The sequence below is a fragment of the Lactuca serriola genome, chromosome 8, assembly GCF_051521515.1.
Source record: "Lactuca serriola cultivar US96UC23 chromosome 8, Lser_US96UC23_V15, whole genome shotgun sequence".
Lineage (NCBI taxonomy): Eukaryota > Viridiplantae > Streptophyta > Magnoliopsida > Asterales > Asteraceae > Lactuca > Lactuca serriola.
The window spans coordinates 322,562,234-322,572,875 of record NC_136415.1 but is presented as its reverse complement, the minus strand read 5'-3'; positions in this window follow the sequence as shown (position 1 = coordinate 322,572,875).

Genomic DNA, 10,642 nt, shown 5'->3' with positions numbered 1-10,642 from the left:
ACATCATAAAAACGAAATTCATCAATGTAGAAAAAATGTAAACAAGAGAATTAAGTAAATTACTAATGATTTTTCCTTTAGATCTCTTCAATTCCAAGCCTCTAGTTGAATTTTGAAAACCACAGCTTCTGAGAACCTCTCCGGCCTCCAATAGTTGCTAAAAACCTCCAGCAAAAGTTAGGGTTTTGAATGAAAACATTCTATATATAGATTCCAAAAATCAGCTCCAACTCGTCGAGTTTTATGGACAAACTCGTCAAGTTTTTACTTAACATGCGTGTACGACAACACACTAATTTATCGGGAATTTTCATCTCTACTCGTCGAGTTAGTTGAATAAACTCAATGAGTTCTTCTTCAAATTTGACTTCTTTCTTCAAAATCCAATTTCCAAGCTTCCAATTGCGAGATCCGCTTCCTTTCCCATCTGAGCATGACTTTATTGCTGAAAATGAACTTTTAGCATAATTAAGCACCTTTTGTTCACTATTTGAGATAAAATTGACATAAAGTATTAAGATAATGCATGAATTTTATGATTAATATGCCCATATCAAAATACCTCACACATGACTTTTGCTTACCCCCAAGCAAAATTGAATTTTAGGACACTAATATCATATAAGACAATCCCAATCAAACCAAACCATTATGTGAAGATAGCAACGCATGCATTTGTGTCTAAAATTTTTCCTAAGGACCCCATAATCCTAAATACTAACAATCCTAATAAACATTCGTCCACTTCTTTTGAACACCGCTCATTTTATGCATCCCTCCAAATCCATCCACAGAAAACTTTCTTAAACTCAAGGAATATTTGGTTAAACCCCCAAGCACACATACGGAAAAATAACCCAGAAAAGAAAATTACAATAAAAATAAAATACTTGATAACTTGAATCTTCACTAATTTGCAGCTTTTCTTCAGAATATTTCTTCGTTCTTCATAGCTTGTAGATTCTTTCAAACATTTCATCACTCTTTCTTTTTCTTTTTCTTTTGTTTGTTTTTCAACCGCACTTTTTTCACTCAAACTAAAAACCTAGAAAAACATATGCTTACGCAAGGGGATTTAACTTCATCCTTTATTGATTAAAGGCATTAGTCTCATGTGTAATGACTACTTAAGCTTTCCTGGATATATTTCAAGTACATGATGCTAAACATTTTGCGTCCCTCAAACTAAGCGAGGTTGTGTTTTTGTTCTATGATTTCACTAGAATAAAAGGGGCCACAAATGCACTATAACGTATGTTGGTTCAACTAAACATTTAGGTTCTTAAGGAATCATCAAACACAATACTAGCATGGAACGCTAATTGCTTTTACCATGATTTTCTAAATTAACCCTAACAATTTTTTCATACAAATTTTTTTATTCAAACCTAGGATTCTAATGTAACTAATGTAACCACCCCTACCCCACACTCAATTTGTGCAATGTTCACATTGCATGTTATGCATGATAAAGAATATAAAAGTAAAGGGAGAATTAGAACAAACTCCCATGGGATAAAAGTTGCAAGGTTGATATTCTTCTTTTTAAGCTCCATTTTAGCTGACTTTGGCATGGGAACAACTCATCTACGCCTTGGGTGTCAAACGTCTCGTGTGGTTGACAGCTCTAAATATTTTGGAAAAAGCTTCTTGGAATCGCCTAGAAATGGGCTTCGTAAATGTATATATTTCCCGCATCAAGTGGAATTAAATTGAAAACTTGAAAATAAAAGACTGAGCAACTCACCGAGTTTTATATGGAGACTCGTCGAGTTGGATCATGATTCAGCAGAAAACGCGAAATTCCATTGGAACTCATCGAGTTGGTGTGATGCACTCGACGAGTTTTTGGCTTTGTTCAGGCAATTTCTCCTTTCTTCTCCAGATCCAATTTTGTGTTCAAGGAGGGTATTACGGTAATATATCTCATCCTCTCCTTCTCCAGTTCCACTTCCTCCCGTACCACCTTGTCTTGCCCTCCAACGTTCCTCCCAATTTCGAATGTAAGGGTAGTCGGGAAAAGTTTCATTGCATGATATGTTCATGTGACTCATCATATTATGACAACCCGGAATTTCAATCTTGTACAATTAATCAATTCAATCAATATTCAACTTGTTTTGTCGATTTCTAGTGCTATTCAAGGGGTCATTTAAGTGTTCTAAGCTTGTATGTATAACCAAGGTTGAGTTTAGGAATGAGTCGGAGTGTTGAATAGTGAAAAATTGGGCCATACACACCTCTTGGAGGAGTGTACAACCGTACGCACGGGTGTGCGGCCGCACACCCACTCCCTTGGCAGCACACTCACATTTGGGCAGCACCTTTACCCCTATATAAAGGGTAGCCCCCTTCCTTTCATTCCTTTAACACCTTGGCAACACACAACATCATTTCCTCTCAAGTTTCTCCAACTTTGAACCTTCCAAAGCTTCAAAAACGTGAGTAATCCATCCCTTAGCTTGTTATACTTGAAGAACCTCTTGATCTAGGCCTTGAATCATGAAAGTCCCGTCATGTTCTTCCTCTCGTTGAAGGTGTGCGACCACACACTCGTGTGTGCGGCAGCACACCTGTGTGTGCAGAAGCACACTCCTATGTACGACAACACACTCCTGTGTGCGGCCACACACTCATGTGTACGGCAGCACACTCATTTGTGCGACCATACACACACACCATAGGACCACAAACCCATATCTAAGATCCTAAACTTGTACTACAACCAAGTATGGGCCTAGGACACTTCATGGATGCAAGTATGGACCTTGAAAACACCATTAAAGTGGCCATACACCTCACTCATTCATTCCTTTGAGGTCCTAACACTTAGGGCAAGTAGTCCCAAGTTCTTAGAATGGTTCTTAGTCACATCTGTAACAACGTAAATTTCAAAACAAATTTTTCATTTTTCATTCAACCAAGTTCATATAAAAACATTCTCAAATATTTCCAACAGTATTTTTTGAAACATAACATATCCCAAGATCATAAAAATCAAACTCTCTCTCTAGTGTGTTCGAGTCACGCCGGCGCCTTCCCACGGTCCTTGCTAGTACCTGAAACACATAACACAACAACCCCAAAATACCGCATACAACACATACGCCACTCGAGGCTATAATACGACCCTCCGGTCGACGTGTCTCAGCGGGACAGACCCTCTGGTCCGGTCATAGCTCGTTGGACCCTCCGGTCCGGTCTATAACATCATACAACATACATATATCACATAGCACATAATCTCATACGTAACACATAAGACCCTCCGGTCTGCACATAGATACCACTCTAGGTAATGTATAGTGAGAAGACTCACCTCAGGTGTCTTGGTAAGTCTCTGACTCGGTGGAAATGTGATCTAGCCTTCGCCTAATCACATAAAGTAAATACTCTCATAAATATAACTATACTTAAACCTTTCTTAACACCCTTAGAAGGGTAAAAGACCATTTTACCCCTCTCTTGGCTTAAAGGCCTCACTGCTGACCAAACCCTAAAAGTCAACCATAAGTCAATGGTCAAACTTTGACCCGACTCATCGAGTGCACTTGGGAGAATCGGCGAGTCTACACGTGTCTACTGAATCTCTCAGTCCCTCTTGGCACGTCGAGTCCTTCCCCTTACTTGACGAGTCACACCTAGCATGAATCGCGGGGCCACCCCGACTCAACTCGCCGAGTCTCAAGAACAAATCGGCGAGTTCCGCTTCGAACTCCATTCCCCTAGCTCTCCCTGACTCACCGAGTTATATCCCCAACTCGGCAAGTCTACTCCGTGAGTGATTACGGGAAACCCTCATCCTACTCGCTGAGTCTGATCTTCGGACTTGGTGAGTTCATGCCATGCACAAACTCTATAGACCTCCTGAGGTCAGATCTGTTCCTTTAATCCATATATCTGACCTTCCCAAGCATGATAATCACGTAAAGTTCAGACCTTGACACTCAAGTAGCATCTAGATGGTCTTACTTGGTGATTTAGTCCCCAAATAACATCCTAAGTTCATGACTCCCAAAATAACTCCAAAAGCCCCAAGGGTTAAGGTCTCTGGACTCCTTTGAGTCCAGATCCAAAGCATGAACTCGAGAAGGGACCAATTGCTCCACAATATATCCTCTAAAGGGGTTAGAAAACCCTAACTCTAGGAAATCAACACCACAACTGAAGAAGGTCCGAAAAATACCTCATTCAGCCTCCTCTTGGCTTGGTTTCCTCCTTCTTGCAATTTCACCAACAAAATTATCACAAATGGCCTCTCCTTCCTCACAAACGCTCTAGATCTCTTAGGGTTTCTCTCTGGGGTTTGGTAGCCGCAAATGACGGCCCTAAGGGCCTTTAAATAGGTCCCAAACCCAGGAATTTAGGGTTTCATTAAACAACATGGACTCGCCGAGTCTACTCATGGACTCGCCGAGTCCGGCTGTGAACCCAGATACGAATCCGCGACCACACTCGGCGAGTTTGAACACCAACTCGTCGAGTCCCCTCACAACTTCCAAAAATAATGAATAAAATATTATACCTGGGAATCCGGATGTTACAATTCTCCCCCACTAGAATTAGACTTTTCCCTCGAAGTCTCACTCTGCAAACAACTCTGGATGCTGCACCCGCATCTCATGCTTCGGCTCCCAAGTCAACTTTGACCCTTTCCGATGCTGCCACTGGACCTGCACCAGAGGCACCTCCTTGTTCCTCAAAACCTTGATCTTCCGATCCTAATCGCCACCAGTCTCTCAACATAATTCAGGCTCGCATCCATCTGAATATCTTCTAATGGCACCACTTCCAACTCGTCGACTATACACTTTCGCAACTATGACACGTGGAAAGTGTCATGAATCTGACCCAACTCTACTGGTAACTCCAAACAGTAGGCTACCCTGCCTACCCTCACGATCACCCTAAAAGGACCAATATATCAGGGCCCCAACTTGCCCTTCTTCCTGAATCGAATCACTCCTTTCCAAGGAGAGACCTTCAGGAGCACGAAGTCGCCGACCTGAAACTCGAGCTCGGACTGGCGTCTGTCCGCATAACTCTTCTGACGACTCTAAGCGGTCAACAACCTCTATCTGAACTGCTAAATCTGCTCTGTCGTCTGAAGCACGATCTCGGTACTACCCATCACACGCTGCTTACTTCTCCCCAACAAATGGGGGTCTGACACCTCCTCCCATACAACAGCTCAAACGGCGGCATACTAATGCTCGAATGATGGCTGTTGTTGTAGGAAAACTCTGCTAATGGCAAATATGTGTCCCAACTCCCGCCAAAATCCAACACACATGCTCGGAGCATGTCCTCGAGCGTCTGAATCGTCCGCTCACTCTGGCCGTCAGTCTGTGGGTGGTATGTGGTACTAAAATGCAGTCTCGTACCCAACTCCTTATGAAACTTCTTCCAGAATCTGGAAGTGAAACGTACATCTCGATCTGAGACAATCGAGATCGGCACTCCATGCCTCGATACCACCTCTCTCATGTACATCTCTGCCAACCTCTCTGCGGAAGAGCTCTCACTGATAGCAAGGAAGTGAGCGCTCTTCGTCAACCTGTCCACAATCACCCAAATTGCATCGACACCTCTCGCAGTCCTTGGCAATTTGGTGATGAAATCCATGGTAATCTGTTCCCATTTCCACTCGGGACTCTCTAACGGCTGCAGCTTACCATGTGGACGCTGGTGCTCGTCCTTAACCCTACGACAGGTCAAGCATCTCTCTACAAACCATGCGACATCCCTCTTCATACAGGGCCACCAATACTCCCTTTTTAGGTTCAAATACATCTTAGTGGCCCCGGGATGGATCGAGAATTTCGATCGATGAGCCTCTTCCATCAAAATGGTATGCATTCCGCCCACCGACAGTACCCATATCCGACCCTGAAATGTCATAAGCCCCTAGCTATCGGTAACGAATTCCGATACCAGCCCGACAACTCGCTCTCTCTTCTAGCTTTCTGTCCTCACGGCCTCAGCCTTGGCCCCATGAATAGCGTCCAACACCGGGGTCATCAATGTCAATCTCAAACAAACATCTCACATCGGGGCGCCCTCCGACCTACGGCTCAGTGCATCGGCTACAACATTAGCCTTGCCCGGGTGGTACAGGATCTCACAATCATAATCCTTGACCACATCCAATCACCTCCTCTGGCACATATTCAGGTTGGGCTGATCCATCAAATACTTCAAACTCTTGTGGTCCGTGTATATCGTACACCGAACCCCATACATATAATGTCGCCAAATCTTGAGGGCGAACACTACCGCTCCTAATTCCAGATCATGAGTGGGGTACCTCGACTCATGAGGCTTAAGCTGCCTCGATGCATATGCTATCACATGCCCCCTCTGCATAAGCATTGCTCCCAATCCGAATATCGATGCATCACAGTATACCACAAAATCCTCCATCCCTTCCGGGAGGGCTAACACTGGGGCTTCGCATAATTTCCGGCGAAGTGTCTCGAACGAGGTCTACTGATCCGGTCCCCAAGAAAATGCAGCACTCTTCCGGGTCAACCTGGTGAGTGGCACGACGATCTTGGAGAAATCCTTAATAAATCTCCGATAATAGCCGGCCAAACCCAGAAAGCTCCTGATCTCGGTGGGTGATCTCGGCACCTCCCAACTCATGACCGCCTCAATCTTGGCTGGATCAACCAATATCCCATTCTGGTTGACGAGATGCCCCAAAAACTGAACCTCTCGTAACCAGAACTCACATTTGGAGAACTTGGCATAAAGCCTCTCCGATCTCAGAACTCCAGGGATCTCCCTCAAATGCTCCTCGTGCTGTTCTCTAGACCTCGAATACACCAAAATATCATCAATGAATACGATCACCGACCGATCCAAATTCTTCCTGCATACCCTGTTCATGAGATCCATGAACGCAGCTGGTGCATTGGTGAACCCAAAAGGCATCACCACAAACTCGTAATGCCCATAACGAGTTCTGAATGCTATCTTCTGGATATATTTATCGCGAACCCTCATCTGTTGATAACTCGACCTCAAGTCTATCTTGGAAAACCAAGACGCTCCCTGTAACTGATTGAACAAATCATCATTCCTCGGCAACGGATAACGGTTCTTGACTGTTAGCTTGTTCAACTCCCGATAGTCAATGCACATCCGATGTGAACCATCCTTCTTCTTGACAAAAAGGATTGGCGCTCCCCAAGGTGAGCTACTCGGCCGAATAACCCCTTCCCCAACAGCTCCTGAAGCTGCGAGGATAACTCCTGCATCTCTGGCGGCACGAGGCGATAAGGTGCCTTGGCGATAGGAGGCCGGGAGCAGCTCCTATAGGAACTTCATCAATCGAACTTGGCCTCTCGGGAGACACACCCGGTAGTTTCTCGGGAAAAACATCCGGAAACTCGCACACTATCGGAACTTCATCAATCGAACTTGGCCTCCCAACGACCACTCGTGTGTCTGACACATAGGCTACGAATCCACTGCAGCCTTGCTGCAAACTCTGCCTCACCCTGACAGCTAAACAAAACGCCGAACCACATCGAGTTCCCTCACCGAACACTGTAAGTACTCCCCCAATAGGGTTTCAAATAGTCACCAACTGACGCTTGCAGTCTATCACAGCTCCATATCGTCTCAACCAATCCATACCCACTATAACACACACATCCCCCATCGCAATCGGAACCAGATCTATCGGAAACTCCACACCGAAGATCTCAAAGACACATCCTCGAATCACATTTGAAGCATACACTGCTCACTCATCAGCTATGGAAACTCACAGAGGTTGATCCAACGCCTCTCGACGGATACTAATGTGCTGACTAAATGCTATGGAAACAAACAACCGACTTGCACCCGAGTCAAATAATACCAAAGCAGGCACAGAACTCACAAGAAAAGTACCTACGCACATCATCATATAAGCATAATAACTCAACTCAAATAAACGATGAATATAGGATACATACCAGCCACAACATCGGGCGCCGCGCGGACTTCCTCCGCAGTCAACTGGAAAGCCCTCCCACGAGCCTTCGGTGCCTCGGCCTTCACTGGCCGAACCTCGATAGCCCTAGCAGCAGGCGCAGATCCCTGCACTGACCCCTAGCTGAGGGCACTCGGCCTTTAGATGGACGGTTTGGTTGCAATGAAAGCAGACCGAAAATCGCTTGGGGCAATCCCTCGCGATATGCCCCTCCTTCCCGCACTTGTAGCATATTACAACCCTGCACGACCCCTCGTGACTCTTGCCATACTTCCCACAAGTGCGGCCCTTCGCGCCTCCAGATATCGAATCAGCGGGTCTAGCCTGCTTGGCTGCCGGCTGAGACTGAGCCGGTCGCCGATCCACCCTCTATGACTCGGCCTCCTCCCTGGCCTGAGTCTTTAACTCAATCTCCCTCTTCCGGGCATTTGCCTGGAGCTCAGAAAATGTCCGGTAAGTCGAGTTCGCCACGAACTCCTGAATATCTCTCCTCAGAACACTCAGATAACGGCTCATATGAGCCTGCTCAGAAGACACCTGCTCAGGGAAAAACATCGCCCTCTCATGAAACTTCCTGGTAATCACTACCACAGAATCAGTACCCTGCTTAAGGGTCAAGAACTCCTGAATCAACCGTTCCCTCTCCTCCGGGGGAACATACTCGTCTCTAAACATAGCAGTGAACCTCTCCCAGGTCACCGTAGAAATCTCTGCCAACGTGAAGTTCGCCGTCACGAACTTCCACCAATCCTTCGCTCCCAAGCGGAGCTGGTTCAGAGCGAACCATACCCTCAAGTGCTATGGACAAGAACACGTATAGAAACATCCATCGATGTCAGAGATCCATCTCATCGCAGCAATCGGGTCCTGCGTCCCATCGAACTCTGGTGGCTTCGTGTTGCTGAACTCCCGAAACAACAATGAGTCACCTCCCTGAGGTCTGGCAGCAGCAACAACAGCCGTAGCTGCAGCTGCCACAGCCTCAGTCAGTGCTGGATAACACTCATCAAAGGTCTCAATCAATGTGGTCTTAATGTCCCCAAACATCTCAGGAATCTCAGCCCGGATGGCAGCAGCCACCTCCTGATGAATCAATCGACGGATCTCCTCGTCGCTGACACCACTGCTCTCAGGTGTGTGTCGAGTCCCAACCATGATGCTTCTAAAATACAACAATAAATATCAGAGACTCGATCGAGCGTACTTATGCTCGATGATGCAACCCTACTCATCCGCTGTTGTCCAAAGGATTCTTACTTGGAATGCCTACTGATCCGGTGTCTTCAGTAGTACGGGCCCTATACTACTGACCACACCGCATCAGCATTCACCCCAAGTCCTCCTCCTTGGATCCTGGATCACAAGTACTCTACTCTCATCATGCATTGGCTACCCTCCGATAGACCTCTCATGAGCTCCTAACCGCTATCTACTCGCTCTCAAAGCAACTCAGCAGCAGAAATCTCCTAGGCTAAGGCATTACAAATCAGGCCACTCTAGTCCTAATATGAATACCTAGCCTACTCTAGCATGCACAATGTAACATAGCATATCTCATAACACATAATGTAAGGGTACTTTTGGCGATTCACCGTTCGGGCGCTGGCTGATCGTACACATGGTTTTGTTTTGTTAGTCTCAAAACTCTTTTTACTCTTTTAAAAAAAAAAAGGAATTTTACTTCATTATCAAAAATTTTCCTCAAATCCTCAGTTTGAGTTCAAATACGCCCGAAGATGCATCCGAATCCCTCAAACCAAGGCTCTGATACCAACTTGTAACAACGTAAATTTCAAAACAAATTTTTCATTTTTCATTGAACCAAGTTCATATAAAAACATTCTCAAATATTTCCAACAGTAGTTTTTGAAACATAACATATCCCAAGATCATAAAAATCAAACTCTCTCTCTTTATTGTGTACGAGTCACGCCGGCGCCTTCCCACGGTCCTTGCTAGTACCTGAAACACATAACACAACAACTGTAAGCATAAATGTTTAGTGAGTTCCCCAAAATACCGCATACAACACATACGCCACTCGAGGCTATAATACGACCCTCCGGTCGACGTGTCTCAGCGGGACCCTCCAGTCCCGTAGCTCATTGGACCCTCTGGTCCGGTCATAGCTCGTTGGACCCTCCGGTCCGGTCTATAACATCATACAACATACATATATCACATAGCACATAATCTCATATGTAACACATAAGACCCTCCAGTCTGCACATAGATACCACTCTAGGTAATGTATAGTGAGAAGACTCAGCTCAGGTGTCCCTGTAAGTCTCTGACTCGGTAGAAATGTGATCTAGCCTCCGCCTAATCACATAAAGTAAATACTCTCATAAATATAACTATACTCAAACCTTTCTTAACACCCTCAGAAGGGTAAAAGACCATTTTACCCCTTTCTTGGCTTAAAGGCCTCACTGTTGACCAAACCCTAAAAGTCAACCATAAGTCAACGGTCAAACTTAGACCCGACTCGTCGAGTGCACTTGGGCGACTCGGCGAGTCTACACGTGTCTACTTACTCTCTCAGTCCCTCTTGGCACGTCGAGTCCTTCCCCTTACTAGACGAGTCACACCTGGCATGAATCACGGGGCCACCCGACTCAACTCGCTGAGTCTCAAGAACAACTCGGCGAGTTCCGC